General features: G+C 48.0%; 1 long non-coding RNA gene across 1 annotated transcript; it reads right to left on the reverse strand.

The window, feature by feature from the left end:
* Positions 1 to 222: 222 nt before the first annotated feature.
* Positions 223 to 19,491, reverse strand: LOC134731955 (uncharacterized). The gene is made up of 3 exons (XR_010114707.1): positions 19,398 to 19,491; positions 2,182 to 2,283; positions 223 to 620 (listed from the first exon to the last, which is right to left on the reverse strand). It is a non-coding gene; the product is annotated as an uncharacterized lncRNA (long non-coding RNA).
* Positions 19,492 to 21,944: the final 2,453 nt, after the last annotated feature.

Raw genomic sequence — 21,944 nt, forward strand, 5'->3', positions numbered from 1 at the left:
AAACAATGATATTAATGAACATAAAACAGCATTAAAGGAGGTAAAAATGTGTGAGCCTATGCATCTGGAAAATGTTCAGGATGGACACTCATCAAATATTCATGGTAATTATTAGTAATTGTGAGCTTATGAGTGGCTTTACTGTTATTTTTACATACTTACATTCTGTAATTTTGCTAAATTAATGTAGAAAAGAGGAAAGAGGTGGAGAGAGGCAGGAATGTTTAGTAATTCAAAGGTGTTTATTAATGTGGGGCAGAAAGAACCAAAAAGGACCGAGTCTTTCATAAACTCAACATCTCTGAATAATAAAGAGGTGAAAGTATTTTGAAATGCTAATGATTACATGTGGAAGGTGGCTTTAGATACTTAGCCTAGTGAAATGGGTGACTGGCCATCTATAATGTCTTTGGCTCACACAAAGTGATGAGGATGAATGAGATAATTAATATTTATAAAGACCTTTAATATCCTGCAGAAAAGGCTGTTGCATCAGATAATAGCGTACGCCACGGCTCAGTCTTCTGTCTCTCCTCGGACGGCACCCAAGCAGCCTCTTTCTGATGGTCTCTTGAAAGATCACCCATGTATCTCCAGAGGAGTAAGTGTGGTCTTTGTTTCTGTAAACAAGAACACATCTATTGGAGATATGGTTTGGCTGTGTCCACACCCATATCTCATCTTGAATTGCCACGTGTTGTCGGAGGTAATTGAATCATGGACGCAGGTCTCTCCTGTGCTGTTCTCATGAGAACGAGTAAGTCTCATGAGATCTGATGGTCATTAGAAGGGGGCAGTTCCCTGCACAAGCTCTTTGCCTGCTGCCACCTACATAAGATGTGACTTGCTCCTGCCTGCTTTCCGCCACGACTGTGAGGCCTCCTAGCCACATGGAACTGTGTGTCCAATTAAACCTCTTTGTTTTGTAAATTGCCCAGTCTCGAGTATGTCTTTATCAGCAGCATAAAAATGGACTAATACAACTGGAGAAAGACATTACATCTTTTTCCCCTTAAATTTTATAAATCCAAACAAGAACTACTTTTTACCTTCTGAAGCTACATTTGTACTTGGATAGATGTTTTTATTGAAATATCAGCCTTGAATAAACTGTGTCTCAACCCAGCTTTACAAACCTTGACACGATAGGAATTTGTAATTAAGCGGAAATAATTAGCATAGATTAAAATGGAAATTAACTTAGACCAGGTGGGTGTCATTAGAATCAAAAGGAAACAGGGATATTTCCACTATGGGGCTTCCATTCTCCTACTTCTAGACGCCAACATCCAAGCAGCTCTTCCCAGAGCCTGGAATTTATACAAAGATCCTAATCTATACCTAGACATGGAATTCACTGGTATTCTAGCTAAAGAACCAGCTAGAATGAAAAGAACACATTGTAATGAAAAGACCATGTCTGAGAATGGCTTTATCCGCTGGTGAAATGCACCCTGACCTTTGTGGGTGAGCACCTTCTTGTTCTTCAGTCTTTGGTGACTAAAGATTCTACAAGGCTTATAAGGTCTACAGAGGCTGGTGAGTGAATAACAGGCATCCGCAGACCAACTTAGTGTGTTAGTATCATCTTTTTTCACTCTGGGAAAGGGAAAAGGAAAAACTTATTTTTTCCACTTAGACTCATCACAAGTCTTAGCACATTTGAAAACATTCTGCCGGGCGCGGTGGCTCACGCTCGTAATCCCAGCACTTTGAGATGCCGAGGCGGGCGGATCTCGAGGTCAGGTGATCGAGACCACAGTGAAACCCCATCTCTACTAAAAATACAAAAAATTAGCAGGGCGTGGTGGCGGGCGCCTGTAGTCCCGGCTACTCGGAGAGGCTGAGGCAGGAGAATGGCGTGAACCCGGGAGGCGGAGCTTGCAGTGAGCCGAGATCGCGCCACTGTACTCCAGCCTGGGCGAGGGAGCGAGACTCCATCTCAAAAAAAAAAAAAAGAAAACATTCCAACGACAAAAATGGTCGTTTCAGAGCATGAAGCCATTGGGTCCCAAGTTTGGCAGCTTCTCTCCTTCCTCGTTATTCCAATGATCAAACAGCAACTGCTCTGCAAGCTTCTGTGTGCCCCTCCCCACTGCCGTTGTCCTACAGATGCCCTTCTCCAAAATCACCCGTGTGTGATTTCCTTGCAATAAGAAGCAGATATATAAGGTTACTCACTTTTTCCTAATGTTGAAACCTGCCTCTCAGTCACGTCAACCTGGCTTCATCCACTGTCAACACTGTCTCTCCCGTTTTACTGTTTTATGTGTATATTTTATGCTGCGAGAAAGGACACAACTATTTGTACCATAAGAACTCTTGCAACGACAAGAAAGCCCCCAAAATACTCTGTAAAACTGTGCTTCTTACAGTCCATTGTTGTTGTTGTGGGAGGGATGGTTCATGACCAGGCTTAGAAATGTTTTCCTCAAAGATTACATTCCAAAACCAATATGAACAATCTCAGAATTGAGGACTGTTGCCTGCATTTAACATCAAGCACTCACGGTTTTCCAACTGTGGATGTTCCACATTTCTGCACAGAAAATCTAGGTCCATGAAAGATCTGGTTCTGGACTTCATTAGGGAAAGACATTTGTCATTAGATGGGGTCTCCTCCCTGGCAAGAGGCAAGTCTGAGAACCGGCAAGTCCCAAGCACTTCCTCACGACTGCTGGTGTCACAGTCTGTGTACAGGTGATTGAAATTTTTAAAAAATCACTCAGGAAATATGCTGTGTGTTCTATCATGTCTTGGTATCATCAGTGTAGGTAAAAGTATGCTTTTGAGCTGGGCACAGTGACATGCATCTATGTCCCAGCTAGTCTGGAGGCTGAGGCAGAAGGATTGCTTGAGCCCAGGAGTTCAAGTCCAGCCTGGGCAACATAATGAGACCCCGTCTCAAAAAAAAAAGAAAAAGAAAAAAAAGAGTATGCGTTTGAAGAAGTCAAACTGTTAGCGTAAGTGAGAAAATTACTCTTGCTGAGAAGTCTGTGCCCAGGGCTGTGATGACTGATTGAATGTAGCTGCTTATGAGGCTGTGGCTGACCTAAGGAATGAGTAGATAGGCTAAGCCCAGATCAGGTTAGAAGTAAACGACACAAGGTCATCTTTTGAGAGCAAACTGCTGAAAATAACTTGTCAATCAAATGTTTAAAATTGAAGCACTGATTCCAGTCATTCAGGGTCAGCAGTAGGGCTGGGAAGACGTACTACTTCCCAATGTTTTGTTATTTGTGCCACAGCATCAGGGGCCCTTCATTCAGGAAACGTCTCTTGTGTGTTACATGCACAGAGTGAAGAAAGAGTGGCAAAAGCTCTGAGCTCCTGGAGTCAGGAAACTAGTGGAAAAGGCCAACTTCACCTGGTGCAAATAATCCCACAAATCCGTGTCTCGCTGGAATGTGTGATGGGCACCATGAAGGAAAAGCCAAGGATGCTATGGAAGAGTAGGACAAGGGCACCCACGTCCAACTGGGTGAGGGGAGCCAGGGAGGCCGCCCTGAGTCAGGAGCACCCCAGACATCAATTCTACCTGCCCATCCTTTCTTACTAGAGGTAACATCTGGTTCGCTTGACGGCTGTCATCAAACAAGTAACTCCCCTGGAGTTAAACCTGCAGATCAGAGCACTGCCCAGGTGTAACTGGAGTGGAGGCAGCCAATGATTAAAGACAGAAATGAGAGACGAGATATTCCATTTGCATTGTTCATGTATTCCAACACCACATACAACGGGCTGATCACAGAGAGCGCTGTGTAGGGACAAACATTGTCACAGCCTGTGTTTTACTTGCTCTGAATAGAAATTCACTCATGGAAGAAAAACCTACTAAGGCCAACTTACATCAGCGGAGTGTCCTCGCGGTGCCTAAGCTGTGCTCAACTGAAGGTGTCCACGACATACTGAAGGAGCTCTCGTTGCTATCTAAGGAAATGGAATTCAGAGCACCCTCCTTCCATCCCTTTGTTTTATTTTCTATTTCTTCCAACCTCTGTTTCCACCAAGCTTCGAGGTATCCAGTGTGGGTATTCCAGGTAGCGGCAGCAGTTGGTACTTTATGTGAATGAGCAGCTTTATCCAGCGTTTGTGTCTGATGCATCCGAAGCTGCAGTTAACTCATTGTTTCCATCTGCATTCAGAGAGCACCCTGTCAGGGTGGTGGCTGGGTAATTCCAACTTCTACCTTGAGAACTCCTGCTTAGCAGGTGGTTTTTGGAAGAGATTTGAGAGTCATTTTAACACACCCTTTCAAAATATTCCACTTCAAATGTAGTTTTTTGTTGCACTAAACATGAATCAGCACTTTTGCATAATGATAGGATAAAAGTATGACCTCTACAAGAAATACAAAACATTGACTTCCAGGTTTAGCTGTTTATAACAAAACAGGCTCTCTTTGCTGTATGTCTTAGCTCCACTGCCTTTCCCACTTCTTCACAGGTGCCCATGTTCAATCCAGATTTCCTGAATTAGGTATTGGCACGTTGCTGGATGCCCTCAGGTGACAACACATAGATCAGTGAAATAACACAGCGATTCCTAGATAGAGCACATGTCCTTTTCATGTGTGTTACTGCGAAGTGTGTTCTGGTTGAGATACATTTGGAATGCAATTCATCTCATTAGCATAAATCATAGCAGTTTTCATTTCCTCAACTAGGTCTTTGTGCAATGTCAGCAAAAGTGAAAATGACACGTGCACCTTAGAAAGTCTTTCAAAGATGAGCCCTTGGGGAGTGGCTTCACATGGGGAGTAGGCAACCTGGAGAGGGTGGGCACGAAGGCATTATTCAGCCTGTCCGTGGCGACGGCTAATCTCCATACTGAGAAAACCACGAGGAGAGAGGGTTGGGTGGTGAGGAGCTCCGGAGTGCATGCACACACATGGATGGACAAGGCACCCAGGGAAGGGAACTCTACCCCCGCTCACCAGCACCAGCCTGGGGCCCCAGCTGTCTCTGCTCACAAGGGCTAAGGTGGAACAGAGAGAAAGGAAGCAGACAGACAAGGACGGGAGCCTCAAGAAACCTTGACACCTTTGATTCCCAAATACGCCAGCCTCTCTCATTCATCCTCCAACCCAAATACGCCAGCCTCTCTCATTCATCCTCCAACCCACAGGCTTCACTCTCAGTCTCTTTTAGCAATTTTATTCCTCCTAGACATTGATCCCCTCCCTGAATATGGCGTCCCCTGGGCTTTGACAGGACCATGCTGAATCTTTATGAAATGTCGGGTTTTCCGTGCCATCCCTACTGCAGGTGGATGGGTGCGGGGAGATGGGGAGGAGTGGGGGCTCAGCAGCACCCCCGGCTGCTTCTGCTCGTCCTGCTGGCAATGCCATGAGTGCAGCAGACACACTGGGAGGATGGTATTTTGGTTTTGGGGTGAGGGGAAGGCAGACAGACATTTCTATTCCCTGTTCTCTGTGAATGCACCAAACACAACACTGCATGGTTTTGCTCTCAGACCTCTAGGAGCTCAGGGAGCAGAACCCCCTCAGTAATGCCCCTTAAAACAGGGACTCAAGTCGGTTATTCTCCCTGGACGGCAGGACATTCCCACTCTTCACTTGACAAGAGCACCAGCGTTGGGCTGTGCTGTGCGCCTCTTCCCTGATAAACGTGCTCGACAGCTGGGCTCCTCACTTCCAGTCCAGTCCTTCTTCACGCCCATCAGCTCCTTCCTGCTTTGTTCAGCCATGGCTGCCCCAATTCAGTGCAGTGGCAGGCGGTATTTTCCTCCTGGGAACTGGCCAGTTCCCTTCTTAGGTAGCTGGCCTCTGGCAACTTTTAACCACTGAAAAGTCAGGAACTAAAGAGTTTCTGGACTTTGGTCATGTAGATAATGGTATGCTGTGCCCTTGGACAGGTCAGGGCACTGCTCATGATAAATCTCAGCATGCTCACCCTGTCACCTGCTGGGCTGCTTTTTTTTGAGACAGGGTCTTGCTCTGTTGCCCAGGCTAGAGTGCAGTGGCATGATCTTGGCTCACTGCAGCCTCAACCTCCCAGGCTCAGGTGATCCTCCCACCTTAGCCTCCCAAGCAGCTGAGACTACTTGCACACATCACCACACCTGGCTAATTTTTGTATTTTTTTATAGAGACAGTGTTTTGCTATGTTGCCCAGGCTGAGGTCCTCCACCCCCCGTGGCCTTCCAAAGTGCTGGGATTACAGGCGTGAGCCACCGCGTCCGGCCTGTTGGGCTGTTTGTGTAATGCCATCCATGCCTCCTCCTGTGTGTCATGCGGCAACACCAATCATATTTTCTGATTGTATCTCTCAGCAGACATGGTATCAATGGCCAATAAAATAGGGCCTCCTGGAGACAGCGCCGGAGAGCTGTGCAAAGACAGTCAGCCACGCACCACGGTAGATGGAAGCTAATTAAAAATGACTTATTAAACACTGCAGACACCACAGCCCAAGGCTGCAGATGAACAAACACTCATGTTTCAACACTGGCTTCTCACAGGGAAGGCAGCCATACTGTCGTTCTGGTAAGTCAGTATTTACCTCCCTGAAACTCACCAAAGGGTCTTCAGTCCTCCCCCAGGCCCCACCCCCTGCCCCTTCTGTGTGCCTGTTACAAACCCTGATATTGAAGTCATTCTGCTTCCCTTAAACTGAGGTGTTTAGAAAGGCAACAGATTGTACAATTTTATGTCAAGGACTTATTCTCAGAAAAATGACTCATCTTTATTTAAAGGGTCTATTCCAGTGAGAAATGAATCATTCTCACCTGATGGCCCTCACTGGGTGGGAGAGGGGGTGGAGGTTCGGGGAGAACCAAGTCTCTGAGCGATCTTTGCTGACTCTCCAGTTTAGAATCTCAAGCTTTGGGGCTTGAAAGAAAAGCTGTTTTTTAAGGCATTTGACCTAAACCAAGTTTTAAAAGTATCTTTAAGTATTTCCTTTTTTTAAGGATAATGAAACCATAGTTGCAACACCCAGAGCTTGGGCTTAGAAGCAACTTTGACAGGATCTGTAGCTGTGAAATTTGCATCTCTGTAACACAATAACTTATCATGAAAAAGATCTGTTGACGTCAATTCCTTTATTACTCTTATTTGTAGGCCAAGGGAGGGACCCGGGGCCCTGATATTGTTGCCTTGGTGCTGTAAGGATTGGATCTGGGTCACTCTGACCTACAAATTGATACATGGCCCTGGAATAACCTGCACATTTTGAAGAGGAAGAAACAAAACAATCGGTTTACTAAAGGCTTGGCTGACTCCAGATTGTGCAATTTCACGGGCTTCCAGGAGATGGCAGCCACTTTTTTGGAAAACAGTCTCTAAAGGTACACAGTGCAACAGTGTGCTCACCCCTGGGGCCAGCCGTGGAAAAGTAGGAAGGGCCAGGTGCAGTAAGTAGCTCACGCCTGGAATCCCAGCACTTTGGGAGGCTGAGGCAGGAGGATCGCCTGAGGCTAGGCGTTTGAGACCAGCCTTAGTAATATAGCAAGACCCTGTCTCTACAAAAAACACAATTAACTGGCTGTGGTGGCGTGCACCTGTGGTCCCAGCTACTCGAAGGCTGACGTGGGAAAATCACTCAAGGCTGCAGTGAGCTGTGGTTGCTCCACTGCACTCCAGCCTGGGTGCAGAGCAACACCGTCTCTCAAAAAAAATAAATGAAAGAGAAGAAAAAGAAAGAAAAAGAAAAAAAAGTAAGAAGAAGGCAACACTTTGATTAATCTTCGTCTTTTTTTTTTTGACAACAGAGCATTGCTGGATGACCGGTCGAGGGGCGGGACATGCAGGATGATAGTCACCTGCTGAAAAGGCACTTCTGACAGGCTGGGGTGCAGCACAGAGTCTGCCCAGAGAACCACGTGTGAGTCTTTAAAATGGTCATAAATACATGTAGGGATCATCACCTTATTTTTAGGGATTGCATCATCTTAGGGGACCATCTGAACTCTGGAGATCATAGCCAATGCTTGCTTGACATCCCAAAAGCAAAACAAAACCCAGCAACCCCAAGGACCAGATTCCAAAACTAAAAGCAAAAGGACAACAGCCGGATGCCTGAGAGGCCTGTGCAGCACTGGTGGCCACGCCTGTGGGGGCAGAGGGAAGGAAGGGCCACACATTCCCCAGCACCTTGAGCCTGGGTGCCGGTGGGCAGTGTGGATGAGGAATGTTTCCCTGGAGTGGTCCCCATTCACAGGCAGAGAAACCAAGCCTCATGCAGTTTGTCTGCTGCGGGTGGTGGGGGTGAGTGGAGCTGGGTAGGGACCCCCCTGGCTCTTGGACACCAGCCCTCTGACAGGTGCTCCAAGCACCTCCACCCACCCCACAAACATGGGGACTCCCAGAGAGCAAGGGCGCGGCTGCGCCTGTTTCTCCTTGAAGGTGATGCAGGTGCGCTCTTCTCCGCTGGCAAGAAAGCTCCATTTTGCTGTTTGCTGTCTCAGCGCAAACCTTTTGGAAAATTAGCAAAGCCATACGGAGATTGAAATCTAATTTTCTCCAGTTTTATTTTAAATACAGAAAATGACCCCATGATGAATTTCAAAGCCACAGTTGGGCTTGTAGGGCTCTCAGACTCGTATAGGGGGTCTAACTCTGGAAAACCAAGGGTGCGCCACCATTTGCAATTCTCCCACAGAGCCCTGGGGTCACTCCTTTCCTGGGAATGCTGATGCCTGGAAGGTCAAAGGCAGCGCAGTCAGGCGATCTCAGCATGGTGCTTTGTGGATACAGACCTGGAGAGGAGATATGGGGACTTCCGTGATGGGGGTGGGGTCTGTAAATGCAGGGCCAAGGGATGTGTTCATTTATTCGAAACTGATGGGATGTCCTGGCAGAAAACCACAAACTCATAGAAAAAGAAAGTCTGGCCAGGCGCAGTGGCTCACGCCTGTAATCCCAGCACTTTGGGAGGCCAAGGCAGGCGGATCATGAGGTCAGGAGATCGAGACCATCCTGACTAGCACAGTGAAATCCCATCTCTACTAAAAATACACAAACACACACAAAAATTATCTGGACGTGGTCGTGGGCGCCTGTAGTCCCAGCTACTCGGGAGGCTGAGGCAGAAGAATTGCTTGAACCCAGGAGGCAGAGGTTGCAGTGAGCCAAGATCATGCCATGCCTCCAGCCTGGGTGACAGAGCAATACTCCATCTCAAAATAATAATAATAATAATGATACTACTAATAATAATAATAATAAATAAAAAAGGAAAAGAAAAAGAAAAGCTTTCCAGTTTGGCACACTTTCACGATTTGCTCACCTGTAGGTTATTTTTAAAAGGACAATAACCGGGAGGAATGATGAATACAGGACTCTGCCAATCACTGCTGAGTTGATGCAGCACAAATGCCTTGTCTTGATATAAGTGGTTCAACAAAATGCTGGGACTTGGCACTGATGGGGTCAAGGCTTTCTATGAATTAATAAGCAGATGTGCAGCCTCCTCTCCCTCCTAATCTCTGTAAGGTGAGTTGCTGGGCTATGAATGACAACACAGCCAAGTGCAGAGAGAAGGGGAGCTTAGAGGATCCACACATTCAGGGCCCCTCTTGAACCACTAGAAACATTTGAAGCTTCATTTAAAGCACTCCTTATGTATCTCCCAGGTGTCAGGAAGAGTGATGTCCAACCTTGGCTGCTACTGTGTTCCTAGGAGTAAAACAGAGATTCTCGGTATCATCCTCAAAAGGACCCATGGAGATCGCTGCACTGAGTCAATCACCTGACAAGTGCACCAGAAATGCCCTGTGCCTGGAACTGGCTGCTGTGGAGCACACAGACGCGCAGCATGGGGGCCCTGCCAGGAGGAGCCGTGGGGCTGCCCAGCTCATCCCCACCCTCCAAGAGCCCACGTGCCTCTGCACATCAGCCACAGTCTCAGCTGGGCACAGAATCCACTCGTGGCCTCTTCAGTTTCCTCAGCGGCTCTTTCTCGACCCTGCTTTTTTTTTTTTTTGAGATGGAGTCTCACTCTGTCGCCCAGGCTGGAGTGCAGTGGCACAATCTCGGCTCACTGCAAGCTCCGCCTGCCGGGTTCACGCCATTCTCCTGCCTCAGCCTCCCCGAGTAGCTAGGACTACAGGCGCCCGCCACCACGCCTGGCTAATTTTTTTTGTATTTTTAGTAGAGATGGGGTTTCACCATGGTCTCGATCTCCTGACCTCGTGATCCGCCCACCTCGGCCTCCCAAAGTGCTGGGATTACAAGCGTGAGCCACCGCGCCCGGCCAGACCCTGCTTCTTAGAAAGGGCCAGGGTGGCAATTGAGAGAACTGGCGAAACAGGTGAAAATGGGGAGAATGGGCTGCCAGCGCTGAGATCCACACCCATTGGGAGCCTCCCCTGCTCTCCAGGTCCTGATAATTCAGATCACAAAACACTCAGCCAGTCAGCTCTAATCCTGTAGCTGCACTGACTCTCTGTGTGTGACTTTAAAGTAAAAGCGATGCTATATGTATTGATAACACCAGTGAGCCACTTTCAGATTCTGATTCAAAATTGCCAGCTGTTTCTCATCAGACTGTCGGTGACGCCTGCCGGTGATGACACTGGTCAGGGGGCAGCCGCAACCTGGGTGAGAACAAGCTCCTGGGGGATCCTCGCGTGCAGCCCGGGATGGGGACCACTACCATATGGCAAAACAGAGCTCGATTAGTGCATATTCGACTTTACTTACATTTTGATTTTCTGTATTTATAATTATAGAGACAGTTATCTGCTCCTTGGGAAGTAGATTGAAGAAGAGAGAAGTAGAAAAATAGTTATGCACAATCTCATTACCCAGATATGCCCACTGTTGATATTTTGTCATATTTCCTCCTGCGTTTTTATTACTGGGTTTTTTTTAAAGCATAATTGAAATCATACAATATATGTGATTTTGGAAACTTGAAAAAATTTAACAACATAAAAATTTCCTCATGCATTAAACAATTTTGTAAGCACAAAATGTAAACACCATTTTTAATAGCCACATAAAACTGAATTATAGGCATGGACCACACTTTGAATTTTTTCCTCTTAAATTATGATGTTAATAATATTAATATTGGCTCCTTCTTACTGAGCCCTTGCTAATTGTAGACACTGTGTTTAAGCCCCATACATACATCATCTGGTTTTAGCTCTCAAATCAATGCTATGAAGTAGATACTGTTATTTCCCCAATATTAGAAATGAGGAGACCAGGGCTCACTAGGGGCTCCTTTTCCTGATTAAGGTGCCAGGGCAAAGGACCTGCACCGTGATCCATGTGAAAAGCCACTGGATTTTTCTCAGTATCTCTCCTTGGTCAAACGGAAACAGTGAGGCCTCTCGCGACTATCCTTGAGAACTGTGAGAATTAAAAACGAGGCTGGGTGTGGTCTCAGGCCTGTAATCCCAGCACTTTGGGAGGCCAAAACAGGCAGATCGCTTGAGTTCAAGAGTTCAAGACCAGCCTGGGAAAGATGGTGAAACCCCATCTCTACTAAAAATAGAAAAACTAGTCAGGAGTGCTGCTGCCCACCTGTAGTCCTAGCTACTCGGGAGGCTGAGGTGGGAGGATCGCTTGAGCCTAGGAGGTTGAGGCTGCAGTGAGCCAAGATCTAGACAGGGCACTCCAGCCTGGGTGACAGAGGGAGAACCTGTCTCAAAAAAATGGGCTGGGTGCAGTGGCTCAAGCCTGCAGTCCCAACACTTTAGGAGGCTGAGGCAGGCAGATCACTTGAGGTCAGGAGTTCGAGATCAGCCTAGCCAACGTAGCAAAACCCCATCTCTACTAAAAATACAAAAGTTAGCTGGGTATGGTGGTGTGTGCCTGTAATCCCAGCTACTAGGGTGGCTGAGGCATGAGAATTGCTTGAATCTGGGAGGCGGAGGTTGTAGTGAGCTGAGACCATGCCACTGCACTCCACATTCCAGCCTGGGTGACAGTGAGACTGTCTCCAAAAAAAAAAAAAAAAAAAAAAAGGCACCCCGGTGCTTCTTCCCTCTCCATACCCTGTGCAGTAGCCTGGCAGCTGCTCCCAGGTAGGAAGAAGGAGAGGCAGTGAATGGGAGCAGCAGTTGAGGCCAGCTCTGTGCAGGGCTGGGACACAGAGGGCTTCAGGGTCATGGCCAGCAGCAGTAGTCCGGTCCTCAGTGGTTTGCACACTTTGCTGTGTAAAAAAAACCTGAACGATGAAATCAAATTCAGCCATGAAACGAAGGAAATTTTGCTCCATGCTACGACATGGATGCACTGGAGGATACTGTGTTAAGTGCAGTGAGCCAGCCTGAGAGGGACACGTGCTGCTGAGCCACACAGCTGAGGAACACGGAGGAGTCAGGGCCAAGGAGACAGAAAGTGGAAGGGGTGCCAGGGGCTTGGGGAGGAGGAGTCAGGCCTCCGTGTTTCGTGGGGACAGGGTTTGAGGTTGGGAAGATAGGAAAGTTGTGGAGCTGGAGGGTGGTGATGGCTGCACAGCAGTGTGAATGTGTGTAGTGCCACAGAACTGCACACTTAAAAATGATGAAATGGCCAGGCGCAGTGGCTCACATCTGTAATCCCAGCACTTTGGGAGGCCGAGGTGGGAGGATCACGAGGTCAGGAGATCGAGACCAGCCTGGCTAACACGGTGAAACACTGTCTCTACTAAAAAATACAAAAACTTAGCCGGACGTGGCGGCAGGTGCCTGTAGTCCCAGCTACTGGGAAGGCTGAGGCAGGAGGATGGCATGAACCCGGGAGGCGGAGCTTGCAGTGAGCTGAGATTGCGCCACTACGCTCCAGCCTGGGCGACAGAGCGAGACTCTGTCTCAAAAACATAAAAAAATAGATGCCTGCTCAAGGAGAGGAAAAGGGGGAAAGGGGGGCCCGAGATGAGACCCAGGATCAATAAAAAATCACTTGGGAGTAACATGACCTCTTTCAGAGGACAAGCAGGAGAAGGTAGGCACTGCCACCTCAAGCGTATTCTCAACATGTGGGCTGAGCCCCAGAATCTGCCCCCTGCACTGGGCGGGTGCAGAACCTGGGCTGCCCCCGCCTCTGTGAGCCAGACCCTTAAGGACCTTTGAAGGCCAGCAGCTCACACAACTCATGCTCCACCCTCCGGCTTCATCTCGATATGGGATTCCAGAAATTTATGCTGATTGAAAACCACCGACCCAAAGGAACCTGCAGAATGCCAGGAAGACCCTTGGGAGAGGTGTGCAAGCTCTCACCCAGGCTTAGCTCCCTAGCGGGAGGGAAGAGTGGAGGGGAAGGCTGTGAGCTCCGTGGCCCCAGAGCAGCTGGGGTAACTGTGAGAGGTGAAACCGACCCAGCAGTCCCATAGACAGTTTTTTGGGATAAACATGGAAATTGACCCTTTTTGTCTTAAAGCTTGAAGTTTACCCAGCAGTCCCATAGACAGTTGTTGTTTTTTTTGGGGGGGGGGGCGGGGATACACATAGAAATTGACCCTTTTTGTCTTAAAGCTTGAAACTTACATTTGTTTTATCTAAGTTCCTTCGTGGGAAAGGACTCCCCCAGGCCTCTGAAAAAGTATCAAAGAATTGAAACTCACCAGATCACTGCATCCACACAGTGAGAAACCAGGCCCCTCATGCATCATGCTTGCTTCCTTACCCCTCCCGAGTTCCTGTTTTCCCATACATTGTTACATTTCTTCCTTGCTGTACCAACTCCTAATTTTAGTCGGCCAGCAAGATGGCTTTGAGACTGATCTCCTGTCTCATCCACTGCAGCCACCGCCCGATGAAAGCCTTCTTCCTTGGCAAGGCTCAGTGTCTCAGTCGCTGGCTTTCTTTGCAGTGAACGGCAGGACCTAAGCTGAACCCCTGGTGTTTCCATAACAGAGGAAGGGCTGAGCTTCAGCACTTCACAGCCTCTGCAGCTGGGGCTGGAGTCAGGAATCAGCCCAGGCAGGTGCAGGGACAGCTCTTTGCACCAGGGGCAACAGGACCCAGAATCAGGAAGCAAATTCTAAAGACCTCTGAAGAGTCTATTTAGATATTAGAAAGTTCAGGTACTAAATCTTACGCCTTTTGCTGATAATAGAGCCCTCAGGCTGTCATTTCCAACCTACTTACACCCAAAAAACAATTCACACAAGCTTGGTTACATGAATTTTCAGCTCACAGTGTATTAGAGTATTTGGGGGAGGAACTGAGGGTGCTGCCCCAGCCAGGCAGGTGGAGAGGGCTCCCTCCCTGTCTACAGAGCACCAGGTTTTATGCAAGGAGGAAAATAACAGCTCTGTGGCCTCAGCCATTCACAGAGGATAAACAATGTCAAGTACTGGGAATGGGAGCTCCAAGAGGAAATTTCAGGCCCCATGGTGGAATAAATTTTCTTTCTTATTAGAACCATTGTGACAATAGGGTAAGGACATTTGTTGCTGTGGGGAGCATTCCAGCAGAGCTGTGCCTCCCTGGAAGGCGGTGGAGGGCGCCTGAGCACTGAGAGGTAGCGAGCTTGCCGCCCTTGCCTGTCACTGCCTGCTGGGAGCTCGTGTGGCTGCTTCTCCACTTGCGAGTGTCATGGGACTATCAGAACAAGTTACACAAACTAGCGGGCTGAAAGCAACAGGATTTGATTCTCCCACAGTTCTGGAGGCCAGAAGTCTGACATCAACGTGTGGGAAGGCTGTGCTCCCTCTGAAACCTCTAGGGGAGGGTCCTTCCCTGTTTCCTCCAGCTCCTGGTGGCTCCCGCAACCCTCAGCGCTCCTCAGTTGGTGGATTTATCACTCCACTCTCTGCTCGCATCTCCCCATGGTGTTCTCTCATCTCCACATTTCCCTCTTAAGGCCACCGGCCGTCAGATTCAGGGTCCGCTCTAATCCAGTATGACCTCCTCTTAACTTATGTCTGCAAAGACCCTATTCCAAATAAGGTCACAGTCTCAGATGTTAGTGAGGTGGCCATGAACTGGGGGAGATGTTATTGAACCCGGCGCACTCATTCTTAACCCCTTCCACTCCCTTCCCACCTTCTCCAGCATTCTCCTGGCTTCTGAGACTTGATGTGTGGTTCAGCCAGCCAGAGCCCAGCCACTGCGGGAAGGAACGTTCCCTGTCCTGGGCTGAGGACAAGGAGCAGGCAACACCGTGGAAGCCAGCCTGAGGACGGCAGGCACTGGTGGGAACAGAGCCACTGGCCTCCCATAAACACCCTCAGAGCTGCCTTCAGTTTGTACCCGGCACCCATGTTATTGTTGCATTTATTGACGTAGCCAAAAAAAATCCCCTTCCCTGTGTTAGCTGGCCTGATTGGGGTCCCCCTTACAACACAAAGTGTCTCAAGGGATGTCTCCCCAGGCACACTGAGGAGAAGCTGCCCTCTTTTTTTTCTCAAATGAGACAAAAGGAACTTTTCTGCTTTGGCAAAAAGTAACTGAAAAGGGACTTGGTTTTGTGGCCAGTCTATCTGCCATTGGTCCCCTCGCTCCATGGCACAGGGCCAACTCTGGAACCGAGGGCCTTTTGGACAATTGAGGAGCTGTAGCCCCACACAGTGAACTGAAAGCAGTATTGGTCATAAACCAGCTCTGGCGGGGACAGGAGACATGTGACACCTCTTGGCAGGTCCCAGTCCTGGGAGTCTCGGAATAGACACCAAAATGAGAAGAATCCAAATAAGGTCTGATGTAGACAGAGGAGACATTGCTAATTTGGGCAGATCCTAAAGCAAGTCTTCAGTAGTTCCTGTGATCGTGTGTGGAAATCACATAGTAATAGACATTAGTAATGGTAACAAATCATTAGAAATCACTAGAGGTGATGTGCCTCTCGAAGACAAAAGTCTGCTTGTCATTTTAATGAAAAAATAGTAAGTATTTTAAAATACGAAGACTTCACCTGATAAACATATTCTTAGGACACTCTTGACTATGTCAGGTAAAATATAAGTCGCTGTGTGGCACCGCTATAAATGCATACATTTGCTCAGAGCGAGGAAGGACCCGTTCATGCTATTTATAATAAAGGAAAACACATGAACTGAGATATTTATTCAATACTTGCCGGGCACGGTGGCTTACGCCTGTAATCCCAGCACTATGGGAGGCTGAGGCAGGCAGATCACCTGAGGTCAGGAATTTGACAACAGCCTGGTCAACATGGTGAAACCCTGTCTCTACTTACAAAAAAAAAAAAAAAAATATTAGCCAGGCGTGTTGGTAGACACCTGTAATGCCAGCCACTTGGAGGCTGAGGCAGGAGAATTGCTTAAACCCAAGAAGCGGAGGTTGCAGTGAGCCGATATGGTGCCACTGTGCTCCAGCCTGGGTGTCGCTGCAAGACTCTGACTCAAAAACAAAACAAAAAACTCAAGTGCCAATTAATTTTTCTCCTTTTATAAAGAATCAAGAATTACATGAAGAATGAAATGTCACTTATTGCTAATATGCAAGTTTGCATGGCTGATTAGATGAAGATTTTTCTCAGTAAATATAAATCTTTACTGCTAGGTATATATTGCAAGAAAAATGAAAACACGTTTCCACAAAAACCTGTACATGAATGTTCACAACAGGATTGATCAAAATAGCCAAAATGTAGAAACAACCCAACTGTCAACTGATGAAGAGAGAAACATAACTGTGGCATATTTATAAAATGGAATATTATCCAGCAATAAAAAGGAATGAGGTACTGACATGCTGCAACATGGATGAACTCTGAAATACCGAGTCACATGAGAGGAGCCCGTCACAAGCCACCACATGCTGCATGAGTCCATTCACCCAGAAGGCACAGAACTGGCAAATCCATAACGGCAGAAAGTGGAGTGGTGGGGATGGGGGTGGGTTAGGGACTGCAGCATGGCTGCTAATGTGTACAGGATTTCTTTTAGGAGGTCAAAAGTGTTCTTTTTAAAATGGTTTGTTCATTTTTATTTATTTTTTATTTATTTGAGATACAGTCTCGCTGTGTCTCCCAGGCCGGAGTGCAGTGGCCCGATCTCCGCTCACTGCAAGCTCTGCCTCCCAGGTTCACGCCATTGTCCTGCCTCAGCCTCCCAAGTAGCTGGGACTACAGGTGCCCGCCACCACACCGGCTAACTTTTTCGTATTTTTAGTAGAGTCAGGGTTTCACTGTGTTAGCCAGGATGGTCTCGATCTCCTGACCTCGTGATCCGCCCGCCTCAGCCTCCCAAAGTGCTGGGATTACAGGCGTGAGCCACCGTGCCCTGCCGACAATTTAGGATTTGTTTGACAAATTCAGACAGCAACTTCTGCTGTTGTTAAATTGAAAAACAATCTTGCTTAATGTCTTCTTGAGATATGAAACCTTAAATGACAGCTTGCTTCATTCTCTTTCACTTCTTTCTCCAGATTTCTAATCCCTACCCACAGTTACAGAAATTATGCTACTACACTGACAACTCTTTTTTTTTTTTTTTTTTTTTGTGAGTTGGAGTCTTGCTCTTGTTGCCCAGGCTGGAGTGCAATGGCGCGATCTTGGCTCACCGCAACCTCTGCCTCTCAGGTTCAAGCAATTCTCCTGCCTCAGCTTCCCGAGTAGCTGGGATTACAGGCATGTGCCACCATGCCCAGCTAATTTTTTTTTTTTTTTTTTTTTTAGTAGAGATGGGGTTTCTCCACATTGGTCAGGCTGGTCTTGAACTCTCGACCTCAGGTGATCCGCCTGCCTTGGCCTCCCAAAGTGCTGGGATTAGAGGTGTGAGCCGCTGCACCCAGCCAACAACTCTTTTTAAAAATCTCCCGTGTTAGGAAAATTACGTATGGCACTGTGGGAGTATGATGTTGACATTGCTAAGTGGATGTTGATGGGTAGATGGAGATGGGAACTGTGAAAAGTTTAGATGTCAGGTTAGAAACCCTTTGCTTTTAAACTTCATAAATGCAAAATTTGCTTTAACTTTGAGCAATTTGGACACTAATTATAAAAATGAAGGTGGAAAATATCTCCATTATGTTGAAAGTCACATTAGGGAAAAAAATCCCACATTTTGTTGCATTGAACGCAGAAATGAGCTGTCCAAGAAGACAAAAGTATAGGGTGCCCAGTTCCGGTCACAGAGCTCTCGGGCACAAGAGTCAAATGCTTGTTTCGGAGCAACCCCTGCAATCTCCGCCGCCACACTCAGAGACAAGGCAGTCAGTTTCACGGGGCCATTTAGAGAAGTAAGGGAGCTAACATCCGTGAGTGGCTCGGGACAGTGGGTGGGACCCAAAACACTTAGTAAACACCAGCTATCACTGTTGCTGTTGTCATGAGGATCGTCACCTGCTCAGGGGTCGCTCTTAGCAGAGTCCTAGGACTGAGCTTCTGGGGCTGTAACTGGCTTGGTCCTCATGGGAAGGGAATTGTCTCATTTGCTAGTTGGGGTTCCATGCCCCACTGGAGCCTGGGGAGCCAGTTGTACAGGGGCCAGGAGGGACAGTGGGGAAGATATGTCCCCAGGTGGAGCAGGACAGTGATCAGGATTGGGCAAATGATGCTGGAGGGTCCATTCAAAGAACATCTTCAGGATGGGTGTAGGGGCAGCAGTGTGGGGCAGGGGCTGGCACTGGGACACTGTATCCCGGCAGAGCAGGTCCGAGGCAGCATAGGCTGGGAGCTGTGTGTGACATGGCAGCTGAGACGATGGAGCAGAAGGCCTTGCTGCATGGGCTGCTCCGTCGGCTCCTGTCTGAGGCCATCTCTGCATGCCCCGAGCCCTCCTGCATTCAGGCACCTTTCCAGGCTCTGGGGACACTGTGGGGAATCCCACAAAGCTCTGCTTTTATTAGGCAAGAAACCAACAGGGAAGCTGTGTAGATTTCCCAGGAAGAAAAGATATCCAGGAAAGGAAGCAGACAAGACCGGGGAGTGAGGAAGGGAGGGCCTTTAGACAGAGTGGTTGGGGGCTCAGGAGGGAGAACGTTGGAGCTGAGACCTGAAGCAGGAGGAGATGAAGACAGCCCTGAGCAGTTCTCATGGGAAAGAGTTCCAGACAGTGAGACAGGGTCAAAGATCCTAAGACGGGACCAGGAGCAACCTCATTAGGGAAAACAGAGACCAGTGGGGGACGCACGTGCTGTGAGAGGCTCAGGTCCACAGGTGCGGGGTCCCAGCGGCCTTGAGAGCCTGTGGCTCCTCCTGCCTGGAGCTCCAGGAGCAACCCAGTGATGGCCTCCTGCAGGGGTCCTGCACCCACGGCCCACTTCCCCTTCAGCCCGCAAATGCAGCCAGCAGGGATTCAGACCTGGTGTGGGGACCCGCGACCCTGCTCTCGGCGCTCCCCTCCTTTCCGCCCCAGGAAGAAATGCTGTGCCTCCCAAGCCCTTTGCACCCTGGTCAGATGGGGTCGTTTGTGATACAAGGAAAGTCACAAGTTGATTGCTTGGGAGCTGTATTAGTCCGTTTTCACACTGCTGTAAGGAACTGCTGAAGACCAGGTAATTAATAAAGGAAAGAGGTTTAATTGACTCACAGTTCACCATGGCTGGGGAGGTCTCAGGAAACTTAACGCCACGGTTGAAGGGGAAGCAAGGCACCGTCTTCACAAGGCAGCAGCAAGGAAAACGAACGCAGGAGGAACTACCAAACACTTATAAAACTGTCAGATCTCGTGAGAACTCACTCACTATCACGAGAACAGCGTGGGGGAAACCGCCCCTATGATTCAATTACCTGCACCTGCTCTCTCCCTTGACCCCTGTGGATTATGGGGACTACAATTCAAGACGAGATTTTGGGTGGAGACACAGCCAAATCACATCAGGAGTGAACTGGGGCTTCTCAGCTTCTCCTTTAGGTTCACAAAAGCAGGGTCTGTTGTGAAGTGGGGAACTTGGCATCTCTCACACTACTCAGAAGGCAACCCTTAAGGAAAACGCAGCTGTAAATCCATCACCCAATTATATTTCAATCAGTTACATTTTTTTTCTGGTGTCCTTAGGCTTTCACCGTGCCCTTTGGCCCTTGGCAATTTGCTTTGCCTGGTCTGCCTGGTTTTCTATAATAAATGAGCTGAGAACACACAACACTTCCTCTCTTGGCGCAAGGACGGTTGCCACCAGCAAGTCAAGCCGTGTGATGATACATGGGGCGGGCGGTGACCGGGGCGGGCGGTGACTGGGGTGGGCTTCCTTAGGATTTGCTCTCTGCTTTAGGAAAGTCAGATGGATCTTTCCGGAGCCTCCTGTTAGCTTCTGACAAATGGCTGTCCGCCCATCACTTCCACACTGAGGCGACTACAGGACACTATTGTGGGGTGAGCGGGGTCCCCCAAAAAGACGCATTTAAGTCTTAACCCCTGACCCTGTGAATGTGACCGTATTTGGAAATAGAGTGTCTGCAAACGAAATCAAGTTAAGATGAGGCTGTCCTACAGTAGGAGGCCCTGACCCAGGGACATACAGGGAGGACAGCACGTGACGCCAGCAGCAGAGAGCACGATGACAAGTCCACAGCCGGGGAACGTGAACACCAAGGATTTCTGGGGCCATCAGACCTGGAAGGATCCTCCCCGGAAACTTCAGAAGGAGCATGGGCCTGCTGACACCTTGACTTCAGACTGGCAGCCTCCAAAACTGGAAGAGAATACATTTCTGTCATTCTCGGCCACCCAGTGTGCGGTGACTTGTTATGGTAGCCCTGGGAAATGAATACAGGCAGTGTTGACAGTTGTTCCTCCAACTAATCATGGTGAGACTGTAAAATATTGATGCATCTGCATAGCTTGGACAATAAAATGCAAAACGGTAAAAAAAAAAAAAACTTCTAGATTTGTAGAATTATGAATGCTCTTAAACTTGTCTTTTGAGTAAATGTTTATACGTTGTCATAAAATTTAAAAAGAAAAGCAGCTACTACTCAGAAAGCAGAGTCACAGTTGGGGTAAAAACCTACATAGAAAGGCCCAGGAGCAGCAGGTTATGGTAAGGGGTAGGGAGCAGGGCTGAGGCCCATGCTATGGTTTTCTGGATAAGTGAGTTGTGTATCTGTTGCTAGAAGAGGGAGTCTTGCTCCATTTTCTGCTGCTGAAACAGAATACCACAGACTGGGTAACCTATAGAAAAAAATCCATTTATTTGCTCACGGTTCTGGAGGCTGGGAAGTCTGAGATACAGAGGCCACATCTGGTGAGGGCTTTCATGCTGTGTCAGCACGTGGCGGAAGGACTAGTGAGCACGGTGAGATAAAGAGAGGCATGTGGCCCCGTGTATCCTCTTATGCTGGCGTTAGCCCATGCACAAGGACACAGCCCTGTGGCCTGATCGCCTGCTAGAGGCCTCACCTCTAATACTCTTACAATGGCAATTACATTTCAACATGAGTTTGGGGAGGGACATTTAAATCACAACAAGGGGACAGAACTTGATTTCAAGTTAAACAGATTCTGAGGCCATAACTTGCTTAAAAATAACTCACCGCCATATTGTTACAGGAAAGGGGTCCCGATCCAGACCCCAAGAGAGGGTTCTTGGATCTAGCACAAGAAAGAATTCAGGGCAAGTCCATACAGTAAAGTGAAAGCAAGTTTATTAAGAAAGTAAAGGAATAAAAGACAAAGAAAAGATACACACACACAAAAAAGACAGGGAGCGGTGGGACCCCTTAGGCGCAGGTAACCCTTTTTTTTGTCCTTTATCTCCATAGACAAAGAAGACCCAAGGGCTTCTAGTTGCCAATTTTTATGATTATTTCTTGATGACATGCTAAACTACGGTTGGATTATTCATGCCTTCCCATTTTAGACCATATAGGGTAACTTTCTGATGCTGCCATGGCATTTGTAAACTGTCATGGTGCTGGTGGACGTGTAGCAGTGAGGACGACGACCAGCAGTCCCTCTCGTCACCATCTTGGTTTCGTGGGTTTTAGCCAGCTTCTTTACTGCAATCTGTTTTTATCAGTAGGGTCTTTATGACCTGTATCTTGTGCTGACCTCCTATCTCATCCTGTGACTTAGAATGCCTTAACCATCTGGGAATGCAGCCCAGTAGGTCTCAGCTTTCTTTTACCCAGCTCCTAT

The sequence above is a fragment of the Symphalangus syndactylus genome, chromosome 1 (assembly GCF_028878055.3).
Source record: "Symphalangus syndactylus isolate Jambi chromosome 1, NHGRI_mSymSyn1-v2.1_pri, whole genome shotgun sequence".
Taxonomy (NCBI): Eukaryota; Metazoa; Chordata; class Mammalia; order Primates; family Hylobatidae; genus Symphalangus; species Symphalangus syndactylus.